The 24,352-nt window shown below is 43.6% G+C and overlaps 1 long non-coding RNA gene across 1 annotated transcript in view; it reads left to right on the top strand.

Moving 5' to 3' along the window:
• LOC148136024 (uncharacterized) overlaps window positions 1-19,842 on the top strand; it is an 85,783-nt gene extending 65,941 nt beyond the window's left edge. Inside the window, exon 3 of the long non-coding RNA XR_015754702.1 lies at window positions 19,530-19,842. This is a non-coding gene — a long non-coding RNA (uncharacterized LOC148136024). The remainder of the gene's footprint in view (window positions 1-19,529) is intronic.
• Window positions 19,843-24,352: the final 4,510 nt, after the last annotated feature.

Raw genomic sequence — 24,352 nt, 5'->3', positions numbered from 1 at the left:
TAGGTATATACCATGGGGCAAGAGTTATACCAATGGTATAACTGTTGCAATTAGGGTGCAATTAGGAAAGATTTAGGATGCATAGGATGGGAAAGGCAACTTCAGGGGATGGGCACAATTGAAATATGGAGCTTATTCATGGAACAGCTACTGCGTATCCTTGATAAGTATGTACCTGTCAGGCAGGGAGGAAGTGGTTGAGTAAAGGAGTCGCGGTCTACAAAAGAAGTTGAATCTCTTGGAAAGAGGAAGAAGAAGGTTCGTGTGAGGATGAGATGTGAAGGCTCAGTTAGGGTGTTTGAGAGTTATAGGTTAGCCAGGAAAGACCTAAAGAAAGAGCTAAGAAGAGCCAGGAGGGGATGTGAAAAGTCATTGGCAGGTAGGATCAAGGAAAAACCTAAAGGTTTCTACAGGTATATCAAGAATAAAAGAATGACTAGAGTGAGTTTGGGGCCAAACAAGGTCAGTAGTGGGAGGTTGTGCGTGGAGTCCGAGGAGATAGGAGAAGTGCTAACTGAATTCTTTTCAATGTACTTGCATAGGAAAACAACTAAGTTGTCTCAGAGAATACTGAGATGCAGGTGACTAGACTAGATGGGATTGAGGTTCACAAGGAGGTGTTGTTAGCAATTCTGGAAAGCGGGAAAATAAATAAGTCCCCTAGGGCAGATGGTATTTATCCTTGGATTCTCTGGGAAGCCAGGGAGGAGATTGCAGAGCCATTGGCTTTGAACTTTATGTCGTCATTGTGGATAGGGATAGTGCCAGAAGACTGGAGGATAGCAAGTATTGTCCCCTTGTACAAGAAGGGGAGTAGAGATAACCCTGGTAATTATCTCCCAGTGAGCCTTACTTCGGTTGTGGGTAAAGTGCTGGAAACGATTAGAAGAGATAGGATTTATAATCATCTCGAAAGGAATAAGTTGATTACGGATAGTCGACATGGTTTTGTGAAGGGTAGGTCATGCCACACAAACCTTATAGAGTTCTTTGAGAAAGTGACCAAACTGCTGGATGAGGGTAAAGTGGTTGATCTGGTGCATATGGATTTCAGTAAGGGGTTTGATAAGGTTCCCCATGGTAGGCTATTGCATAAAATACGGAGGCATGGGATTGACAGTGATTTAGCAGTTTGGATCAGACATTAGCCAGCTGAAAGAAGACAGAGGGTGGTGGTTGATGGGAAATGTTCACCCTAGAGTTCAGTTACTAGTGGGGTACTGCAAGGCCTGTTTTGAGGCCATTTCTGTTTGTCATTTTTATAAATGAACTGGATAAGGGCATAGAAGGATGGGTTAGTAAATTTGCGGATGACACTAAGGTAGGTGGAGTTGTTGTGGTTCTGTTCGCCGAGCTGGGAATTTGTGTTGCAGACGTTTCGTCCCCTGTCTAGGTGACATCCTCAGTGCTTGGGACCCTCCTGTGAAGCACTTCTGTGATCTTTCTTCCGGCATTTATAGTGGTTTGAATCTGCCGCTTCCGGTTGTCAGTTCCAGCTGTCCGCTGCAGTGGTCGGTATATTGGGTCCAGATCGATGTGCTTATTGATTGAATCTATGGATGAGTGCCAAGCCTCTAGGAATTCCCTAGCTGTTCTCTGTTTGGCTAAAAAAAAGTGCATCACAGAACAGGCCTTAGACCACGATGTTGTGCCGATATTTAGTCCTAATGTAAAATATAGTAACAACCTACGCACCCCTCAACTCACTGCTATCCATGTGCATGGCCAGCAGTCACTTAAATGTCCCCAATGACTTCGCCTCCACCACCTCAACTGGCAATGCATTCACAACTTTCTGCGTAAAGAACCAACCTCTGATGTCTCCTTTATACTTTCCTCCTAATATCTTCAAACTATGACTTCCCGTACCAGTCAATCACCAATTTGCTCCTCAATTTCTCGCTGACGACTGGGGAATCTATGTTACAATCCCATCAAAGTGATTAAACCTTTCTTTTTTCTCAGATCCACACACGTTGCTTCACTGGGCGATCCCTCAGGAACATCCTCTCCAAGTCCTGTCATGATGTTTTTCCTAATCAAAATAGCCACTCCCCCTCTTCTCGCCTCCCCTTCCATCTTTCTAATGAATAGATCTTTGAGCTCGATTTTGGAGTATCTGATCTTACTGCTTCTGATGAAGAGTCACTGGACTTGAAATATTAACTGTTTTCTCTCCACAGATGTTGCCAGACCTGCTAAGTTTCTCCAGCAATTGTGCCTGCGGTTTACCCAGCTTCAGCAGCAAGTCATAGAACATAGAACATTGCAGGGCAGTCCAGGCCCTTTGGCCCTTGATGTTGCGCTGACTGTGGAACTAAGCTGAAGCCTATTTATCCTACGCTATTCCATTTTCATCCATATGTTTATCCAGTGACCATATAAATGCCCTTAAAGTTGGCGAGTCTACTACTCTTGCAGGCAGTGCATTCCAGGTCCCTCCTACTCTCTGACATCTGTCCTATATATACCACCACTCAGTTTAAAGCTATGTCCCCTCGTGCTCGCCATCACCATCCAAGAAAAAGAATTCTCACTGTTCACCCTATCTAATCCTCTGATTATGTTATATGGCTCAATTAAGTCACCTTTCAACCTTCTCTCAAATGAAAACAGCTTTTCCTCATAAGACCTTCCCTCCATACCAGCCAACATCCTAGTAAATCTTCTGAACCCTTTCCAAAGCTTCTACATCCTGCCTGTCATGCGGTGACCAGAACTGTATGCAATACCCCAATGCAGCCGCACCAGAGTTTTGTACAGCTGCAGCATTACCTCATGGCTCCGAAGCTCAATCCCTCTACCAATAAAAGCTCACACGCCATATGCCTTCCTTACAGCCCTATCAACCTGGGTGGCAACTTTCAGGGATTATATTCCAAGTTAGATCTTCATGCTCTTTCTTCTACTATGACTGTCATGTTAGGAAATTCCTAGTATGAGCCTTTTTTTGGTTTTAATGACATCACTGTCCTGTTTGAAGCCATCCACAGATGCTATCTCCCTCCTCCTCTCTTCCAGGTTGTGGTTGAAGAAATATGTGCAGCTGTCTAGGCTGTTATTTCCAAATACCTTAGCTTAATGGTCATAGTAACAATGGGACACAGTTCCCCAACACAGTGTTTAAGTTCTGATCTTTCTCAATGCAGTTCTTTGATCTCAGGAAAATTTCTGCTTCAATACCACGGAGGGTGGTGTGTGTATGGAATGAGCTGCCAGAGGAAGTGGTGGAGGCTGGTACAATTACAGCATTTAAAAGGTATCTGGATCATGCCTGAGACAAATCTTTCACATTGATCCTCACCACATCAGATTTATATTCATGAATATGGAATAAATCACAAACACAGTGACACGATTCATTGTGATTAACGTAATAATACAAGAAGCAATGCATTGGATTATCATGGTTTGTGTATGTGTATTAGTGTGCGAATGTGCATAGGCAACATTAATCATCTTGCACTTCTTTGACAACCCTATCATTTTCATAGTTACCTTTTTGGTCTTAATCAACTGATAAACCATTTATTTTCCTGTCGATTTTACCCATTAACAATTTCCCTGTGCTTCCTTGGCCTTTCTAAGTTTTTTTTAGTTTTCAGTTCACCCGTTTAGATTCTAGGCTAAACTTCCCATTGTTTTTGAATTGTTTTGTTAGGATCAGTATCTTTCTTTTACTGTTTCATGTCACCCTGTCTGCTGGGGGACACCTATGGAGCACGAGATGTGGAGATATAATGATATCTGTTATTGGATCATGTTTACTCTGTTGCTTTAGAATCTCACTTTTCAGATCCTCCCACTGACTTGTCATTATTTTATCTTTAAATACCTGCATCCATTCCAACTTCGTCAGATTATCTCTCAGATTAAGAACATAGAACATAGAAACGTACAGCACAGAACAGGCCCTTTGGCCCAAGATGTTGTGCCGAGGATTAATCCTAATTTCAAATAAAAAAACTAACCTACACACCCCTCAATTCACTGTTGTCCATGTACAAGTCCAGCAGTCACTTCAATGTCCGTAATGAATCTGCTTCCATCACCACCGCTGGCAATGCATTCCATGCGCTCACAACTCTCTGCGTAAAGAACCTAATTCTGACATCTCCTCTATACCTTCCTCCTAACACCTTAAAACTATGACCCCTCGTGGCAGACTCATGAGATTTGTTCCCCCTGACATCAACGTTTTAATCTTGTTGTCTTTGTCTTGTTCCTTATTTATGCTCAATGTAAATGTATTAAAGTCAGCAGCTCAAAAATAGTCCCTCTCTCTTAATTCATCCAGAAGACCAGCTTCATTTCAGAAGATCAATTCCTGAATTGCTTTTCCTCTCACTGAGCTCTTATGTGCTAAAGAGGTCAGTTAAATATGATACAATAATCTTTTTGCTCTCAGTGTCTTTCACACTGTTCGTATTGAGAGATTTTTGAGAGATAAATCCCCAAATACTCTAGTACTTCAAAATATTCAAAAATGTCTGACATACTACTCTTCTGTTTTCCTCAGAGGATTTGGTCATCACCTGTAAACTACTAGCAGAGTGGCTGCCACCTTTTTAAAACGATCTCAGCTGAACCCTTGTCGCGTCTTTTGTAAATTCATTGAGTATATCAATGAAGGCCATGTTAACCAGAGTGGAGGAGGAGAAACAGTTGAGGATAAAGGGATGCATAGAGTCATTGAGATGTCCAGTATGGAAACAGACCCTTAATTCCAATTCGTCCATGTTGACCAGATATCCTGAACACATCTAGTCCCATTTGCTAGCATTTGTCTCATATCCCTCTCAACTCTTCCTATTCATGGACCCATCCAGATGCCTTTTACGTGTATTTACGCGAACACCGCTCCCACCTCCCCCCACCAACTTTCTCTGGCAACTCATTTCACGCAACAACCTGTGTGAAAAAGTTGCTCTTTAGGTCCCTTTTAAATCTTTTCCCTCTCGACTATACCTTCCAGTTTTCGATTCCCCTACCCTGGGGAAAGGATCTTGGCTATTCACCATATCCACGCCTCTCATGATTTTATAAACCTCGATAAGTTCACCCCCCTCCCCCACTCCTCCCCCAGTCTCCAAGCTCCAGGCAAAATAGCCTCACTTGCAAGGAACTATGAATTATTCTTTTGCTAATTATCTTAGCTGTGTTCTCTATTGATGATCTCACTGTCAGTCTAAAAAAAGACAGTAATTGCTTCCAGCACGAGGGAGGGAGAAGCTCATATTAGATACACGCTGGTGGGAGGTGACATCGAGTCATAGGATGGTACAACTTGTCCATGCTGACCAGATGTCATAAATTAATCTAGTCCATTTGCCAGCATTAGCACCAAATCCCTCTCAACCCTTCCTAATCATATACACATTCAGATGGCATTTAAATGTTGTAATTGTACCAGCCTCCACCACCTCCTCTGGCAGTTCATTCCATACACACATCAACCTCTGCAAGAAATATTTGCCCCTTAGGTCCCTTTTAAATGTTTCCCCTCAAACCATAAATCTATACACTCCAGTTCTGGACTCTCCCACTCCAGGGCAAATACCTTGTCTATTTACCCTATCCATGCCCCTCAGGATTTTATAAACCTCGATAAGGTCAGTCCAGGGTCCAGGGAAAACAGCCCCAGCCTATTCAGCCTCTCCCTTTCACTCCAACCCACCAACCCTGGCAATATCCTTCTAAATCGTTTCTGAACCCTTTCAAGTTTCACAACATCCTTCCTATAGCAGAGAGACCAGAATTGAATGTGGTATTCAAAAATGGTCTAACCAATGTCCTGTACAGCCACACCATGACCTCCCAACTCCTACTCATTGCACTGACCAATAAAGGAAAGCATACCAAATGTTTTCTTCACTGTCATGTCAACCTGCAACTCCACTTTCAAGGAACTATGAACCTGCACTCCAAGGTCTATTTGTTCAGGGACACACTCCAGCACTTTACCATTAAGTGTATAAGTCCTGCTCTGATTTGCCTTTCCAAAACGCAGGACCTCACATTTATCTAAACTCCATCTGCCAATCCTCAGCCTATTGGTCCATCTGATCAAGGTCCCACTTTACTCTGAGGTGACCTTGTTCACTATCCACTGCACCTACAAATTTGTTGTTATTGTAAACTGACTAATCACACCTCCTATATTCACATCCAAATCATTTATATAAATGACAAAAGGTAGTGGACCCAACACTAATCCCTGTGACACACTGCTCATCACAGGCCTCCAGTCTGAGAAAAAAAACCCTCCACCACTACCTTCGAGACAGTTCTGTATCCAAATGGCTTCTTCCTGTATTCCATGTGAACTAACTGTGCTAACCAGGCTACTATGAGGAACCTTGTCAAACACCTTACTGAAGTTCATATAGAACACGTCCACTGCTCTGTACTGATCAATCCTCTTCGTTCCTTCTTAAATAACGCAATCAAGTAGGTGAGACATGATTTTCCACACACAGTCCTTGCCTTTCCAAACACATATAAATCCTGTCCTTCAGAATTCCCTCCAGGAACTCGCTCACCTCCAAGTCAGGCTTATTGGTCTATAGTTTCCCAGCTTTTCCTTACCACCTTTCTTAAATACTGACACCAAATTAGTCAGTCTTCCGGCACCTCATCTGTAGCTATTGACGATACATTTATCTCAGCAAGGGGCCCAGCAATCACTTTGCTAGATTCTCACAGATGTCTAGGGTACACTTGACCAGGTCCTGGAGAGTTATCCACTTTTAAGGATTTTAAGCCATTCAGCACCTCCTCCTCTGTAATATGGACATGTTTCAAGATATCACTAGTTATTTTCCTATGTTCCCGCCTCAGGCGACTGACTGTGTGGAGTTTGCACATTCTCCCCGTGTCTGCGTGGGTTTCCTCCGGGTGCTCCGGTTTCCTCCCACAGTCCAAAGATGTGCAAGTCAGGTGAATTGGCTATGCTAAATTGCCCGTAGTGTTAGGTAAGGGTTAAATGTAGGGGTATGGGTGGGTTACGCTTCGGCGGGTCGGTGTGGACTTGTTGGGCCGAAGGGCCTGTTTCCACACTGTAATGTAATGTAATCTAATCTATATCTTCCATGTTCGTTTCCACAGTAAACACTGATGCTAAACACTAATTTATTATCTCCCCCATTCTCTTGTGGTTCCACACACAGGCTGTCTTGCTGATCTTTGAGGGGCCCTGTTGTCTCTCTGATTACCTTCTTGTCCTTAATGCATTTGTAAAGCCCCTTTGGATTTTCCTTAACCCTATTTGCCAAAGCTATCTCATGTTCCCTTTTTGTCCTCCTGATTTTCCCCTTAAATATAATTCTATAGCCTTTATGCTCTTCTAAGGACTCACCCGATCTCTGTTGTCTGTGTCTGACATCTGCTTCCTTCTTTTTCTTGACTAAAACCTCCATTTCTCGAGTCATCCAGCATTTCCTCCACCTACCACCTTGCCCTACACCCTCACAGGAACATACCTTCTCTGGAGTTCCATTATTTTATTTTTGAAGGCATCTTATTTTCCAGCCATCCCTTTACCTGCAAACATCTGCCCGACCCCAAACAACTTTTGAAAGTTCTTGCCTAATACCATCAAAATTGGCCTTCCTCCAATTTAGAACTTTAATCTTTAGATGAGGTCAGTGCTTTTTCATGACTATTTTAAAACTAATAGAATTATGCTCATTTGCCCCAAAGTGCTCCCCCACTGACACCACAGGCATCTCAGACTGCCTTATTTCCCAAAAAGACATCAGGTTTTACACCTTCTCTAGTCGGTATATCCACACACTGAATCAGAAAATTTTCTTATACACACTTAAGAACTTCTTTTCCATCCAAGCCCATACTGTTCAATTTATTAAATGTATATTATTCTAAGGCATTAGTTTTCACATTCAACACCCAGGCTGCAATTTGCCTACTTATGATAGAACCCATTTGATTTGAGTTCCATTGAATTCAGAGAACACGTAGACATCTACTCTTCCATATAGACAATGAAACTTGTCCTGATCCCCAACTGATGGTAATATTGGACCAGAATCAAACCTGGTTTGATGGATCATAGGTTTAATTTTCTGTTGCTAAGTTAGTTAATGTGTTGGTTAGTCACTGAGGCAGATTTGGTCGACTGGATTTATACATTCCTTTTTGGGAAGGACATACTATATGGTCACCGTTAGTGTCAGGGTCAATATTGTAGATGAATTGGAAGTTTCACTTCAATACCTTAGGGCAGACTTGATAACATATGAAGATTATGCCATGATCTTGAGAATTGCTAACATTTTTGGAGGTGCAAGTGTCTTAAGTGTAATTTAAAGGTAGTGAAGATTGTGTAGATGGTGATAATCCTGTGATCAAACAGTTTTGATCAGGTGCGAGTTGGTGACAGCCTGTTTGAGTGCTCATACTGTCCCTTGGTTGGTTGTTGGTTCAGAGCCCTCATCAGCTGATGATCACCAGGTGATGGTCAGAATACCCGTGTGCAGCATGATGCACCGAATGGCCTCCTGCTGCATTATGCCAATTCTGTGATTCTGTTTTCCTCACTGTTTGGATGTGAACATTGACCACGTGTTTCAACACAATATCAAAATTGAGATTGGGAATTTAGTAACAATCAATCACAATATCTGAACATGTTCCATTGTTTTAACTCACTGTGTTCTGTTGTACCGTGTAGTTTCTCCCCCATATCCTCTCAAGCTCACTTCACTCTCATTCACAAGACCCATCCTGGCTATTCAACTTGAAAAAGAATGATTTGCATTGATAGAATATCTGTCACAATGATAGGTCTTTTCAAACTGCTTTATGGTCAATGAATCCTTCCAAAGTACAGTTGCAGTAGGAAATGTGACATTGAGTGTTCCCAAACACAATGTGGTAATGACCAAATCACCGGTTTCTGCATTAATACCTGGGAGTAAATATTGAACAGAACTCTGGGCATAACATCCCCACTCTTCATCCCAGGCTGCAAAAGGAACAGGATGTGAACATAGGAGATAGCTCATTGTGAACTTCCAGTCTTCACTTGATTTAGGGAGGATGCTACAGAATCAGACATTTCCAATCCTTGCTCAAAAAAATGTGAGCTCAGTCCTAGTAATGGTAGGCCAGTCAGTTTAATGCTGAAACTTTATTGCTGGAACAGCACAGCAGGTCAGGCAGCATCTAGGGAACAGAAGATTCGACGTTTCGGGCACATGCCCTTCTTCAGGAATGAGCAGAGAGTGTTCAGCAGGAGAAGATAAAAGGTAGGGAGTGTTCAGCAGGAGAAGATAAAAGGTAGGGAGGGCAGGAGAAGATAAAAGGCTGAACACTCTCTGCTCATTCCTGAAGAAGGGCATGTGCCCGAAACGTCGAATCTTCTGTTCCCTAGATGCTGCCTGACCTGCTGTGCTGTTCCAGCAATAAAGTTTCAGCTTTGATCTCCAGCGTCTGCAGACCTCACTTTCTCCAGTCAGTTTAATGTCAGTGATGAGGCAGGTTTTATAAGTAATAATCTGGGCAAAAATTGATAAACACTGGGATATTTCTAGTTAATCACAGAGCCAAGACACATTGTAAAAGGCGGATTTTGCTTCACTAATTTAATGGAATTTTTTGATGAAGTAACAGTGAAGGTTGATGAAGGGAATATGTTGGATGCTGTTTTGGAAAACATTTGACAAAAATGCCACATAAAAGGCTCCTGACAATGTTGAAGTTCATAAAGTAGGACAGTCAGTATTAGTTTGGATGAAATCATTGGCTACAGGACTGAACAGCAATATTACATCTTTCCTATTGTGTATTGACCATAACTATCTTCCGTACTCCAGCTGTAGCCTAACCTATTTATAAAACCTCCAATGCTTCAGCTAATAAGAAAATGTATGATTTTGTGACCGCTGTATAATCCTCCCACTCACTTCAAGGATTTGTGGACATTCACTCCAAGGTCCTGTCTCTCATTATGTCGCTCTCTGTTCCCAGTTCAGTGTATTGTCACACTCTCTGTCTCCCTGTGTTCACAGGTCAGTGTGTTATCTCTCCATCTTTCTTTCTTCCCAGTTGTGTGTTCTCTGCTTGTCTCTCACTTTTTCCAGTTGTGTGGTCTCTGTTTTTCTCTCTCTCTCTGTTCCCAGTTCAGTGTATTGTCTCTCTGGTCTTTCTCTATTGCCAGTTCAGTGTATTATCACACTCTCTGTCCTCTCTATTCTAAGTTCAGTGTTTTATCTCTCTGTTTCTCTCTATTTTTAGTTGTATGCTCTCTGTTTCTCTCTTTCTCCATTCCCAGTTCAGTGTTTTGTCAGTTTATCTTACTCTATTCTCAGTTCAATGTGTTGTCTCTTTGTCTCTCTCCATTTCCAGTTCACTGTGGGTGTCTCTCAATCTCTATTCCCAGTTCAGGGTGTTCTCTATCTCTCTCTATTGCCAGTTCTGTCACTCCCTGTTTCAGTTCAGTATACTGTCTCTCTGTCTCTCTCGATTCCAAGTTGTGTGTTCTCAGTTTGTCTCTCACCTCTGTTGGGGAGATTTCACTGCGGTGTTTAATGTAGGGCTAGGGAGGGTGACACTTCCAGCCCTGAAATGGTTAACAACAGCCAAGCGAGCTGCTGCAGGCGATTGCATGACTGCTGGAGCTTGTAAGGGATATGCATAATGTTAATTAAATCTTGGAGCCTGTAAATACCAGCCAGTATCAATTGCCCCATCGAAACTCGGGATTCATAAAGAAACTGATCGGAATCTGTAACTGTTAGACAAGTGTGAATTGCTCTATCGGAACCTGTAACTAGTGAGTGTGAATGGCTCTATTTAAGTCTAAAGTTGATAAGTGTAATTGACAATTTAGTTAAACTAAAAACTATTGAAAATGGCTAGCCTGTCAGACGCATAGTAATTCCTTGACACAATGGACTATTGAATACGGGATCGGAACCGCTCCCAGGGATGGCTGAGCCATTGTCAAGCACAGCAGGAGCTGGACAGGCACTTCGATGCGGCCAATAGGAGGACGGATCCCCAGCGCGCGCAGATGAATGGACCAATGGGGAAGGCGAACTGACCGGGGACTCCAGGCAGCGCGAAGTATAATTGTGTCAACTTTGAACGGGAAGGGAGAACGCCTTCTCCAACGAATGCATGCCTGTAGATTCGTTGTACCAGTTAAGATTCTGTGAATAAACTGCTGTCTGCGTCTAATCATAGTTGCCAGTGTGAGTCTCTCCTTCCAAAAGAACACGCAAAGACGGGACCCTCCGGGTCCGTCTTAACATTTGGTGAGCCTGACGCGGGAAGGGAAAGAGACAACGGCAAGTTGGCAACGTTGGCGGATCAGGGAGCAGACAACCTTCGGCCGAAGTTTTCTAAAGGTGGGGAAGCGCCTGTTAAATCCAAGGCTTCCAGTAGTTAGATTTACTCTCAGTTAGTTTCTTGTCTGCTCTCCGACCCTCACCAACCCAAAAAAAAAACCTGATCAATTTGACAGCAGCATCGCAGAGTCCTGACTGGTAAGCTTTTACTAACCTTTTGACGTACCCAGTGTGTGAATTTCTAGCGTGGCTTTCGGAGCCGGAGCGCATATATATTTGTACCCAGTGTGTGAATTTCTAGCGTGGCTTTCGGAGCCGGAGCGCATATATATTTGTACCCAGTGTGTGAATTTCTAGCGTGGCTTTCGGAGCCGGAGCGCATATATATTTGTACCCAGTGTGTGAATTTCTAGCGTGGCTTTCGGAGCCGGAGCGCATATATATTTGTACCCAGTGTGTGAATTTCTAGCGTGGCTTTCGGAGCCGGAGCGCATATATATTTGTACCCAGTGTGTGAATTTCTAGCGTGGCTTTCGGAGCCGGAGCGCATATATATTTGTACCCAGTGTGTGAATTTCTAGCGTGGCTTTCGGAGCCGGAGCGCATATATATTTGTACCTAGTGTGTGAATTTCTAGCGTGGCTTTCGGAGCCGGAGCGCATATATATTTGTACCCAGTGTGTGAATTTCTAGCGTGGCTTTCGGAGCCGGAGCGCATGTGTTTTTTCCCGTGTGTTTTTTCCCCTGAATCTCTAGCGTGGCTTTCGGAGCCAGGGCGCATATCTGTTTTGCCCGATTTTGCAGATAGTTCTGCCTGACGATTACCTGACGTTTCCTACCTGAGCGCTGACCATATTCGACTTCCTGGATCCATGTTACTGAGCACTTAAACCTGACGGACTTTTGGTTTGTATATTTGTTGTGACCACCAAACATACCCGGGGTGACAGAGGTCGGAGCTCTTCTTATGAAGAGGGTGTAACCGTACAGACGTCTGCCTTAGACCGGTTGTTAAGAGCAGAGATCTGCCACGCGAAGGTCAGGTTTTGAAAGACGTACTGTTTTTGAAGCGGTTCCCTTCAGGGGAGATCCGACATGGGGGACCTGAATTTCGGACCACCTAAGTTGACTCACCTCAGGACAGCACGTCCCGGAGTGCCCTGGTGGCACTGCAGGGACAGTGGGGACATGCCTATTCACAGTCAGTTACTGCTGGATAGCATAGCCCTGCATAAGGAAAAGTTGGACCTGGTGATTGCCCAAGCACCAGAACAAAAGGGAATTATCCTGACAAGATTGAGAGAAACATTTAAAAATCCCACATTAATGATCACGATTCTGGACGGTCTCTACAGGTCGCCACATTATTCGGCTCTCCAAACAATTGTGCTAGGCAATCCCCCCGCGGGGTGGGCACCCCCGAGCTAGACTATTTAGCCGCGACTGTTACTTTACCCACTGATGCGTACACTGACGAGTCCACCCCAGTCCCGAAAACCCCCGACTCGCGGCCACCGACAGGGGAGATATTGGGGGAGATCAGGACCCAGTTAAGGGAGAATAATACTGCTATGGAGGCTAAACGAAAGGTCCGAAACCTAGAGAATAGTCTCAAGCTGTGGCGGGTTAAGAACTGGTTCCCTAAAGATGAAAGTCGAAGGGCAGGCCTCCAAGACGGCTACACATATCTTGGAACAGTTTGGGAAGATTCTAGAGCAGGTGGGGGCAAAGACCGCCGCGCGGGAGCTGGTGCCTCCAGCCGCTCAGATGTACAGTTAACCCTAGTGCCCGATTCCCTCACTTTCATCCGGATGTGGGTGCTGTCTTCCACAGACCCAGCGCTGGGTCATCTGTCCGTTTAAATCGGAAACTCACCCAGCTTTTACCTCAAAGGGCCCTTGATGTTTACACAGCCAACGGCCTGAGGTGAAATTGCTAGAGTTGTAGGTAATCACTTTTCGAGTGCCTTTAATATGTTTACACAGCTGGCGGGCTGCGGGGATCTCCTGCTGATTCGAGTACTTGAATCCTAGAAAGCTTACCCAGCTGACAGCCGGATTGCCTCTGCGTGGGGGTGATTGCTTGTTTCGATGCTTGCGGTTTATAATGATTTGTCTAATGGTGCCTGTGGTTTATAATTTTTTTTCTCGATGCGTGTGGTTTATAATGATTTTTTTTTCGATGCTTGTGGTTTATAATGATTTTTTTTTCTCGATGCTTGCGGTTTATAATGATTTGTCTAATGGTGCCTGTGGTTTATAATGATTTTTTTCTCGATGCGTGTGGTTTATAATGATTTTTTTTTTCGATGCTTGTGGTTTATGATTTTTTTTCTCGATGCTTGCGGTTTATAATGATTTTTTTTTCGATGCTTGTGGTTTATAATGATTTTTTTTCTCGATGCTTGCGGTTTATAATGATTTTTTTTTCGATGCTTGTGGTTTATGATTTTTTTTCTCGATGCTTGCGGTTTATAATGATTTTTTTTTCGATGCTTGTGGTTTATAATGATTTTTTTCTCGATGCTTGTGGTTTATAATTTTTTTTTCTCTCGATGCTTGCGGTTTATAATGATTTTTTTTCTCGATGCTTGCGGTTTATAATGATTTTTTTTCTCGATGCTTGCGGTTTATAATGATTTTTTTCTCGATGCTTGTGGTTTATAATTTTTTTTTCTCTCGATGCTTGCGGTTTATAATGATTTGTCTAATGGTGCCTGTGGTTTATAATTTTTTTTTCTCTCGATGCTTGCGGTTTATAATGATTTGTCTAATGGTGCCTGTGGTTTATAATGATTTTTTTTCTCGATGCTTGCGGTTTATAATGATTATTTTTTTTTCTCTCTTGGATAGATACAGATGCTACAGTTTGCGCGCATGTCCGTTCCCCGTAGACGGGGGACTATCATTAATGTACGGCAATTCACACTGCTCACGGTGACAGGCCTATTTGAGGGTCATCTATTTCCGTAGGGTACGGGGCTCCAATAGGTGTGCTTATGTTTTCGTTTTTCCCCTACTTCTACCCAATACTATTCCTTCTCCCTCAATGTAGCGTCTGCTGTTCGAAGAATATAATAAACCCCTTCCGTGTTAGTTTTGCCCACCTACATTGGCAGCACTTTAACCTATACTGTACGCTGCAGTCAGGGGCCGAGAAGTACTGTATGCCCCGGGATCCAACTGCTGGTCACACCAGTAACTACTACCCTGCAATCGGAGGCTCTATGTGGGTTTTGACCGGGTTGCCACTGCCCGGCTCTGTCCTCAGCGGCACCTGGATGGAGGTTGCTGTCCGTTACTGACTGGAGGTTGTCCAGTGGCGGAAGACTCTCCTCGGGCACGGGTCAGCCTGGCACAGGTGCAATTGCGCTGTGCACTGGGAGGAGATTGCCTCCGACCACATGGCCTGCAGTACACACATCAGACGCCTGGACGGGCCTGCAGGCCGGTGAACCATTCTGGCTGGCAGGAAGGCCGGGGCACAGTACACTGTTCCAATGGGTTTCCGGGCGCTGGCGTATACCTGACTGCGGGCAGTATGCCCTTACACCTTCTCGTTTGTTGTACAAGGAAACACGAGACAAACCACACACCACCGTAGCGGATGGGCATTTGCACTTCTTTTCTTGGACAGCAGACGTGGCACCCTATGTGGTTTACTTTCCCCCTTCCGGTCCTCTTACGTTCGTTACTGTTTACATGGGTTGGTGTGGCCTCAGTAGAGGCCAAGGGAGGGAATGTTGGGGAGATTTCACTGCGGTGTTTAATGTAGGGCTAGGGAGGGTGACACTTCCAGCCCTGAAATGGTTAACAACAGCCAAGCGAGCTGCTGCAGGCGATTGCATGACTGCTGGAGCTTGTAAGGGATATGCATAATGTTAATTAAATCTTGGAGCCTGTAAATACCAGCCAGTATCAATTGCCCCATCGAAACTCGGGATTCATAAAGAAACTGATCGGAATCTGTAACTGTTAGACAAGTGTGAATTGCTCTATCGGAACCTGTAACTAGTGAGTGTGAATGGCTCTATTTAAGTCTAAAGTTGATAAGTGTAATTGACAATTTAGTTAAACTAAAAACTATTGAAAATGGCTAGCCTGTCAGACGCATAGTAATTCCTTGACACAATGGACTATTGAATACGGGATCGGAACCGCTCCCAGGGATGGCTGAGCCATTGTCAAGCACAGCAGGAGCTGGACAGGCACTTCGATGCGGCCAATAGGAGGACGGATCCCCAGCGCGCGCAGATGAATGGACCAATGGGGAAGGCGAACTGACCGGGGACTCCAGGCAGCGCGAAGTATAATTGTGTCAACTTTGAACGGGAAGGGAGAACGCCTTCTCCAACGAATGCATGCCTGTAGATTCGTTGTACCAGTTAAGATTCTGTGAATAAACTGCTGTCTGCGTCTAATCATAGTTGCCAGTGTGAGTCTCTCCTTCCAAAAGAACACGCAAAGACGGGACCCTCCGGGTCCGTCTTAACACCTCTCTCAGTTCAATGCATTCTCTGTTTCTCTCTCCATTCCCAGTTCATTGTGATGTTAGCTTATCTCCTTCTATTGCCAGTTCAGTGTGTTATCATCTTTTGTCTATGTTGTCTGTCTATCTCTCACTATTCCCAATTCAGTGTCTTGTTACCTTGTTTCCCTCTTTTCCCAGTTCAGAGTGTTGTATCTCTGTTGCTATTGCCAGTTGTGTGTTGTTACTCCATCTCTCTCTGCATTCCCAATTCAGTGAGTTGTCTCTCTGTCCCTCATTTTCAAGTTCATTGTGTTGCCACTCTGTCTCTCTCTAATCCCAAATCACTGTCTCTCATTAGCTGGTGGTCTAGTGCTTATGATTCGGTGTTTTTACCGTCGTGGCCTGGGTTCGATTCCCAGCTAGGGAACGGGTGCGTTTAACTTTTTTTTGGGTGGCCGGTAGCTCAGTGGTCAGCACTGCTGCCTCACAGCGCCAGAGACTCGGGTTCAATTCCCGCCTCAGGCAACTATCCCGGTGTCTGCGTGGGTTTCCTCCGGGTGCTCCGGTTTCCTCCCACAATGGGTGAATTGGCCATGCTAAATTGCCCGTAGTGTTAGGTGAAGGGGTAAATGTAGAGGAATGGGTCTGGGTGGGTTGCTCTTCGGAGGGTCGGAGGGCCTGTTTTCACACTGTTAGTAATGTAATCTAATCATTACGTCTCTATTTCCAATTCAGTGTGTTGTCTCTCTCTGTCTCTAATCCCAGTTCACTGTCTTGTCACTGTCTCTCCCCATTCCCAGGGCAATGTCTTGTCACTGTCTCTCCCCATTCCCAGGGCAATGTCTTGTCAATGTCTCTCCCCATTCCCAGGTCACTGTCTTGTCACTGTCTCTCCCCATTCCCAGGGCAATGTCTTGTCACCGTCTCTCCCCATTCCCAGGCCACTGTCTTGTCACTGTCTCTCCCCATTCCCAGATCACTGTCTTGTCACTGTCTGTCCCCATTCCTAGGTCAATGTCTTGTCACTGTCTCTCCCCATTCCCAGGCCACTGTCTTGTCACTGTCTCTCCCCATTCCCAGGTCACTGCCTTGTCACTGTCTCTCTCCATTCCCAGGGCAGTGTCTTGTCACTGTCTCTCTCCATTCCCAGGGCAGTGTCTTGTCAATGTCTCTCTCCATTCCCAGTTTAGTATGCTCCCTCATGATCTATCTCTATTGCCAGTTCATTCTGATGTCCATCATTGTCCATCCTTAATTGTGCAGAGGGCAGGTAAGAGTCAATTTGCTGATGACATAAATGTGGGTAGGAAAATGAGTTGTGAAGACAAACCATCTGGCAAATGGAGTACAATGTGGTAAAGTGTGAAATGGTATATTTTGGCAGAAAGAATAATAAGGCAACATATTACTGCAATACTATGGCTGAAGAGCTCAGGGATGGAGAGGAATCTGGGTGTCTTCGTACACAAATCACAGAAAGGTAATCTATAGGTATAGCAAGTAATCAGGAAGGCTAATCGTGTCACATTTTATTGTGAGAGGAATTGAAAGCAAGAGTGTGAAGGCTCTGCTTCACTTACCCAGGATGTGGGTAAGACCTCATGTGGAGTGCTGTGTACAGTACCGGTCACCGTACTTATGTTAATGTGTTGGAAGAAGAACAGGTTTACTAGGCTAATACTCGGAAGGAGCGGATTGTTCCTTATATTTTTCTCGGGATTTACTCAATCCCTGCTGTTAATACCTGACATCTGCTTCCTTCTTTTTCTTGACCAGAAACGTAATTACTCTAGTTATCAGCATTCCCTACAGCTACCAGCCTTGCCCTTCAACCGAGTAGGAACAGACAGTATATTAGACTCCATTATCTCATTTTGAAAGTTTGACATTGCCCAGTCGTGCCTTTACCTGTGAGTATCCACTCACAATCAACTTTCGAAAGTTCTTGACTAATACTATCAAAATATGCCTTCCTTCAATTTTGAATGTTAACTTTTAGATCTGGTCTATCCTTTTCCATCACTATTTTACAACTAACAGAACGATGTTCACTCTCCCATTGATACCTAATTCACTTGCCCTGCCTTATCCCAAAAAGAAGGTCAAGTTTTGCACCTTCTCTAGTAGGTATATCTACATACTGAATCAGAAAGATTTCTTGCACACACTTAACAAATTCCTCTCCATCCAAGCCCTTAGCAGTATGGTAGTCCCAGTCAATGCTTGGAAAGTTAAAATCCCCTACCATAACCACCCTATTATTCCTACAGATAACGGATATCTCCTTACAAATTTGTTTCTCAATTTCCTGCTGACTATTGGGGGTGTAAGGGCTCTATCGTACAATCCCAATAAGGTGATCATCCTTTTCTTATTTAGGTAGAACTGAGAAATAACTTTCCTGTGTGCATTCCTGGGAATATCCTCCCGAAGTACAGCAGTAATGTTATTCCTAATCAAAAACGCCACTCCCCCACCTCTCTTGCCCCTTTCTATCCTTCCTATAGCATCTATAAACTGGAATATGAAGCTGCCAGTCGTGTCCATCCCTGAGCCCCATCTCTATAATTGCTGTGATATCCCAATCCCTTTTTCCCAACCACGCCAAGTTCATCCGCCTTCCCTGTTATGCCTCTTGCATTGAAACAAATGCAGCTTAATTTATCAGTCCTACCTCATTCTCTGCTTTGTTTCTGCCTACCCTATTTGACTTGCTCCTTTCCCCAACTGTACCAGTCTCAGACTGATCTCTTTTCTCACTACCTCCCAAGGTCTTCCCCCTACACCCCCCCTCACATCCCACCTCTGCACACTTTCCCACCCTGCACTAGTTTAAATCCTCCTGAGCAGCTCGAGGAAATCTCCCTGCCAGTATATTGGGAGAGGTTGGAAATCTTACAACCTTGAAAAATATTTGAATGAGCACTTGAAATAACATAACATTCAAGACTATGTGACGAGTACAGGGATTTGGGATGACCATGCCTTTGGTGATAGTTAATGTCAGTGAGGACTCAATAGGACAAAGGGCCTTTTCTGAACTGTCTAACTCTGACTTTATTAAAGGGCCGACATAACATTTAAAGCAAAGCATTCCAAATTTGCCAGAACATTTTTGATTTTAACTGCATTAATAATGTATTGATGGTAAAAACTTCAAATCTTTAAAGAATCTTTTGAAAAACAAATCTATAAAGCCCCACAAAACATGTCATTTATCTAAAATATGCCATTTATTTTAGAAATCTGATGGAGTACTTGGGTCATTTGGGCTCAGCACTAACCTGGAGCATAACAGCCTTTACAAAACAACACACAAACTTTGATCTGAGGAGTAAAAGTAAATAGGAACACAAAAGCATGTGATGTCATTTCATGTGGCACCATCTCATTACTTCAGGTTATCCCCAAGAGTCTTCACCATTAACCGATTCCTTTTGAACTGCAGTCATTACTATTATCTATGCAAAACATACCCATCAATTTGCACATATCAAATCCCATAAAATATATGAGGGAATCGGTTTTGATGATATTGATTAAAGGGTGAATGCAACCTGGGTCCCTCAGGACTCCCAGTCATTCAATGAATGACTGGAGTCTCCGTTGTAATTTGATTGTTGTTTGATCACCGGTTATATTACAGCCTCAACTTCATACTAGGACTTAACACACAAACTTTCCTTTAGAGGAAATATGATGATTAAGAATGCAGTTTAATTCACTGTTTCCTTTTATTTTGTTCAGAAGCTGAAGTTCCTGACTCATGTTCCATGGATCACACTTGCTTTCTGGTACCTCACTGTTATTGAGCAGTATTCAATAATGGAAGGAAATAAAGCAAAATCCTTTCTTCACTGAAATTCATAAACCCCAAGGCCACAGGGAAGTCATTGCCTTGTGATTGGAAGAGGGAAGCCCAACGGATTTCCAATAGTCATTCATTAAACATCACTGAAGTTGATCATTGTCGATAATCAGATTTCTCAGCATCAATCAAGGATGAAACCATCGATCTTCCTGCTCTGTAAGACTGAAAGAATGGACTGAAAGAAGTGAGCATGAATGTTATTAATAACTCCAGTGATATTAGGTAGATGAGAACACTCACAGCTGATCCAATAGAAACTAGGAACAAATACCCTGGGATGTCACTTCATCCTCTGTACTGACTTCACAGGGAAATATCTTCAATGGCAGAAGTGTGGACCTCTCCCAAAGCCATGCCATAATAGATGGTGTTACCAATCACTGTAACCCATGGCATTGTATTAATGGTAAACCTGGCTGCCCACTTCCCTGTGTTGTTGGTAACTATGACTCTATCATTACTCCATCATCCGGTCCTCAGGTACTGAAGCCCAGCATCAGCTGTCTCTTCTGTAGACATGCCTAATGTTCGGGGGTGGGGTAGGGTTGAAACAGATAATAATACAAATTACCGAAACTTACTTTTTTTTATTGAAAAGAATATATGAATGATTGACTTTGAAGTTTATTAGGCTCAGCTGCTCTGTTCAGTCTTCAAGCTTCAGTTGGACCCTTCAGTCCAACTTGTCCATGCCAACCAAATATCCTAAATTCATCTAGTCCCACTGTAGATTAGATTATATTACATTGCGGAAACAGGCCCTTCGGCCCAACAAGTCCACACCAACCCGCCGAAGCGCAACCCACCCATATCCCTACATTTACCCCTTACCTAACACTATGGGCAATTTAGCATGGCCAATTCACCTGACTGCACATCTTTGTGACTGTGGGAGGAACCGGAGCACCCGGAGGAAACCCACGCAGACACGGGGAGAACGTGCAAACTCCACACAGTCAATCGCCTGAGGCGGGAATTGAACCCGGGTCTCCGGCGCTGTGAGGCAGCAGTGCTAACCACTGGGCCACCGTGCTGTCCAGCACTTGGCCCATATCCCTCTCAACTCTTCTTATTCATATACTCATTCAGGTGCCTTTTAAATATTGTAATTGTACCAACCTCCACCACTTCTTCTGGCAACTCATTCTAATCACACACCACCCTCAGCATGAAATAGTTGCCCCTTAGGTCTCTTTTAATATCGAAATGTCACCTCCAATAAACCACCTCATCTGTAAACCAAATCACTGTTTGGTCAGACATCCCATGGGATAATCAGTGCAATTATGTCCTGTGCTAAGGGGCAAAGAACTGAAAATGTGTTGCTGGAAAAGCGCAGCAGGTCAGGCAGCATCCAAGGAGCAGGAGAATCGACGTTTCGGGCATCAGCCTGAAGAAGGGCTTATGCCCGAAACATCGATTCTCGATTTTGTAGATGACGTTTGTTTTGTATGCTGTCTGGTTCATTAGCTACTGTTTAAAGTGTATTGTTTGGTTTGTGGGCTACCATGCTGCCAACAGGTCTGAGTAGGCTGGCAGTCATTTCAAAGATGTCTTTGATGCAGGGTAAAGTGCCTAAGGCTTCTGGGCCTGTTTTGTCTGCTTGTTTGGGTTTGTTGCTGAGAAATCAGCGGAATGTGTTTATTGGGTACCTGTTTTTCTTGAATACACTGTACAGGTGGTTTTCTTCTGCTCTTTGAAGTTCTGCAGTGTGTGGTGGCTCATTGAAATACTGTCCTAATGCAGTTTTATTTGTGGGTGTTGGGATGATTGCTTATGTAGTTCAGTATTTGGTCCATGTGCTGTTTTCCTGTGGATGCTCATTTGAAGGTCTCCATTGGCTGTCCACTCTACTGTGACATCTAGAAATGGCAGGTTATTGTTGTTTTCCTCCTCCTTTATGAATTTTATGCCAGTAAGGATACTATTGATGATCTTGAATGTTTCCTCTAAATTGTTTTGTTTAGTGATCACAAAGGTGCCATCCACGCAGCGGACTCAAAGTGTCACTTGAATGGTTGGGAGAGTTGTTTGTTTGAGTCTCTGAATTATTGTTTCTGCAAGGAACCCTGATATTGGTGATCCCATAGGTGTTCCATTGATTTGCTTGAGGGTCCTGCTATTGAAAGTGAAGTGGGTGGTGAGGCATAGTTCCACCAGCTGGATGATGTTGTCCTTGCTGACGAAGTTGGTGGTGTTTGGTATATGTGTCTTTGGTTTTTCTAATAGCATAGTCAGTGTTTCTTTGGCCAGGATGATGTTGATGGATAGGAACAGGGCTGTTATGTCAAAGGAGACCATTATTTCATCCACTTCTTTCTTGGTGTCTTTGATGAGGTTCAGGAGTTCTTAGGTGCAGTGGTAGGAGTACTCTACTAAGTGCTTTAGACTTTTGTGGAGTTCCTTAGCTAGTCTGTATGTTGGTGTTCCTGGTAGTGAGACTGTGAGTCTGAGGGGGGCTCCTGGTTTGTGAACTTTGGGTAGTCCATAGAAGCATGCTGTGTTGGATCTGTCTGGTTTTATTTTTTGGAAGTCTATCTTGTTTAATTCTCCTGATTTCTTAAGTTTTCTGAGTAAGGCTATGATTCAGTTCTGCAGTTGAAACCCTCCAACCCTGGCAAACATCCGTGTAAATCTTTTCTGAACCCTTTCTGCACTCCAAGCAACACTCGCCAAGACCTTACCATTAAGTGTATAAGTCCTGCCCTGATTTACCTTTCCAAAATGCAGCACCTCACATTTATCTAAATTACATTCCATCTGCCACTCCTTGGCCTATTGGTCTATCTGATCAGGATCCCATTGTACTCTGAAGGTGCAGTGTACAGTAAAGAAGTTTACCTCAAATTTTGGTGTCATCTGCAAACGTACTAATTATACCTCCTGTGTTCACATCCAAATCAATTATGTAAATGATGAAAAGCAGTGGACTCAGCTCCGATATTTGTGACACACCACTGGTCCAGGCCTCCAGTCTGCAAAAGCAACCCTCCATCACCACCCTTTGTCTTCTGCCTTCGAGCCAGTTCTGTATCCAAATGGCTGGTTCATATGTACTACTTGACAACTACTGCCGTATTATGATGTTTTGCAGGAGAATAAAAGGATTAGGTTAAATATAATCTTTTTTTATCTAGGTAGAACTTAACTTGCTTAGTCTCTACATTGCTGGGTGGATGCCAGGGGTATAGAAACACTAGAATACATTGAATAAGAAGGAGGCAATGCAATGGATCGGTCTTGAACATTGCAGCCAAGATATAGTGGGCGGCACAGTGGCACAGTGGTGAGCACTGCTGACTCACAGCGCCAGAGACCCGGGTTCAATTCCCACCTCAGGCGACTGACTGTGTGGAGTTTGCACGTTCTCCCCGTGTCTGCGTGGGTTTCCTCCGGGTGCTCCGGTTTCCTCCCACAGTCCAAAGATGTGCAGTCAGGTGAATTGGCCATGCTAAATTGCCCGTAGTGTTAGGTAAGGGGTAAATGTAGGGGTATGGGTGGGTTGCACTTCAGCGGGTCGGTGTGGACTTGTTGGGCCGAAGGGTCTGTTTCCACACTGTAATGTCATCTAATCTAAAGTGGGACTAGATGAATTTAGGATATTTGGTTGGCATGGACAAGTTGGACTGAAGGGTTTGTTGTCATGCTGTATGTTCTATGTCTCTGTCTCAAGTACCATCTGGCAACTTCTACTCTCCAATGACCAGGTCAGTAAATCTTTGTTTACCTTCTGTTGGAATTATTGGACTCCCAGTTTCATCATAGTCTCAATGGGCTGAGGGAAAATTGAGAAACTAACGCTAGAGGAAATGTGAGAATAATTGTTCTCAACACCAAGACTATTGAGTCAAGTATAGTGTCAAAGGAACCGAACTAAACAAACCAATAGATTGTTTAACATCGCCTTAGGATGCCAGGAATCAAAACAGAAAATTCTGGAAACATTTAGCACATCAGGAGGCATCAGTGGATAGAGAAACAGAGTTCACATTTCAGATTGTAACCTTTCATTGATTCTGATAAAAGCTGCCAGTTAATGAGATCATGGCTGATCTGGTAACCCTCAACTCTACTTGCCTGCCTTTTCCCATAATGCCCGATTCCCTTATTGATTAAAGTCGATCTGTCTCGGCATTGAATTTTCTTAAAGCCCTCTGTGGTGTTGTATAGAAAGCACATCCATTTATCACCCTGAAAGGTATTCCTTGAATTTTCATGCTTCTCTCTTATTTCTGGGCTGTTCTCCCCTGACCTTTTCCCAGGGAAATAATCTCTCTTTACCTATCTTTACCTTAAATATTCATCAAGCTGATACAAATGTACATTATATAACCTGGCCTCGTTGAAACTTTTTTAATCTCAGAATCATTCTGCTGATTCTGTATTGCACCTCCCCCATGCTGCAGTGCCGAATTGGGTACAGTGTCCCAGATCACGTTTGTGTGTGTGTGTGTTTGTGTATATATATATTATATATATATTTCTATACCTCGACCCCATAAAAACAGTCATTCGGGTAGGAATGACAGCATTGAGAAGACAAAGATCGTTGAAAAATGCCTTGTTAAAAAGGATATATTGCTTTGTGAAATTAGAGTTGAGTGCTTATTAAAGTCTCTGGGTAAACGGTCTGGTGATAATACCGCGAGGCCATTGCCTCCCCCTAAATGGAAGACAATGCATTCATATCAAAACAGTG

This window comes from Chiloscyllium plagiosum, unplaced genomic scaffold, assembly GCF_037043375.1.
Source record: "Chiloscyllium plagiosum isolate Xiang-an unplaced genomic scaffold, Cpla_swu_hap1 HiC_scaffold_47, whole genome shotgun sequence".
In the NCBI taxonomy this organism is placed as follows: domain Eukaryota; kingdom Metazoa; phylum Chordata; class Chondrichthyes; order Orectolobiformes; family Hemiscylliidae; genus Chiloscyllium; species Chiloscyllium plagiosum.
The sequence above is the reverse complement of the archived record's forward strand: the minus strand, read 5'-3'. Positions and strand labels throughout refer to the sequence as shown.